The following is a 1,680-nucleotide window of genomic DNA, read 5'->3' as shown; positions in this document are numbered from 1 at the left end:
ATTTATAGAATATTTTAACTTACAAGGTTTTCAAAAGAAATATCTCACTTAACAATTATATGTTTCCTTAATTATATGCAACAACAAAGAACAACAAACTACTTCAAAGGTGTGATGTTAATATTATGCTATCTTATTGTTGCTGCCAGTTTCTTTGTGCATGTGTATGTGTCTGGTGAGTATCATGAATGACTCGTCTTGTGCAATATCTAAAAACAAAATAATATATTACTAGACATGATGAATTGCGATCAACTGATAATATAATGCAGATGATGAGTATGCCGTCACTGATGACAATTGTTGTAAATTTGTGAGGCCGTATTGGTTGTTGAATATGTAGAATTGTGAAAAACAAAACAAAAAAAGAAACGACAACAACAATTTGGTATTGATACAAGAAAGGATAATTCAAGTATTTTTACATTTAATAATCCTTTAGTTTATATGGTCTTATATGAAAAGTATAAAATATAATGATAAGTTTTTATCTTTAATTATAATGTAGGTGTTGGTTTGGACAAGCCAAATTCATGGGCATAAGAAACAACACAAATGCTTTATTTAGGTAAGGCAAACATGAATAAGTGAAAGAATGAGGAAGCTACAAGATCTTGTCCCAAATATGGATAAAGTAAGATCATCTTTTCATAGTATTAAGTAGTAACTAAAATTGTATCTCGATACAATGATTTCATTTTTCTTTTATTTTTATTTTTTTGGGTTTAAATCAATGTAATGATTTAGGTGTGTAGGACATGAAAAAAGATATGACAATGAGATGGGGCCAAAGATGGAAGAACTCCCACGTAATACACGTCTCATTAGTCTCTTTTGTATTTGGTTGTTATTTTTTATGGAAATGGATTAGTCACGGTTGTTATCGCTTCTTAAACTCGCAGAAACAAAAATGTTTGCTCGCCCTGGAATGAATAAATTCTTAAAATTAATAAAATGTGATTTTTGTGTGTGTTTTATTATTGTAAACAAATATCTATTGGTTTTCAAGCTATGTATATGAATCTCTAGAAGTGGATACTATTGATGATCTTATAGTTTATGATCTTAAAGAAGTATGGTTGACTACAATTAGGCCAACCAGTATACTCTAATGGCCAACATAAATTAAGATGATATGGCATGTTAAATATGTATTGAACCACTCTTCACTTGTGTTAAATTTGTTAAAAAGGGTCACGGATTATGCTCTTCACGGGTTAAAAGGCAGTGAGCAATATGTATTAAACTAATTGTATTAATAGGAGTAAAATGAAATTAAATGGATTAAACCATTTCCTTTGAGTGAGGTGGAGTGAAAGAGAGAAAAATGAGTGATGTTGTGCTTATGTGAAGTTAAGATATGTTAGAGTGTATCCCATGGCTTAAGCAAAAAGATTTATTTACCTTAAATATAAATGATATATTTGGTTATTTGTAACATTTGTTAGTCTAACAATAACATACATGTATTGTGTCCTTGAAGTTGCATGAGTTTAACTCGTGTCATACTCCAACTGATGACTTGATTTTCAAGCAAACCTTCGAATGTAAAAACGCCTTAACAAAAGATGACAAAAACTTAACTGATTTACCTAACGAAGATGCCACTGTGAATTCAATTAAAGAAGTTGGGGATGGTTTTGTTTCAATCAAAAGCAAGAAAGAAAAGTATGTATAGTC

This window comes from Bidens hawaiensis, unplaced genomic scaffold (genome assembly GCF_021521415.1).
Source record: "Bidens hawaiensis isolate Kalapana, Puna unplaced genomic scaffold, B.hawaiensis_p1.1 tig00011661_1, whole genome shotgun sequence".
Classification (NCBI taxonomy): Eukaryota; Viridiplantae; Streptophyta; class Magnoliopsida; order Asterales; family Asteraceae; genus Bidens; species Bidens hawaiensis.
The sequence above is the reverse complement of the archived record's forward strand: the minus strand, read 5'-3'. Positions refer to the sequence as shown.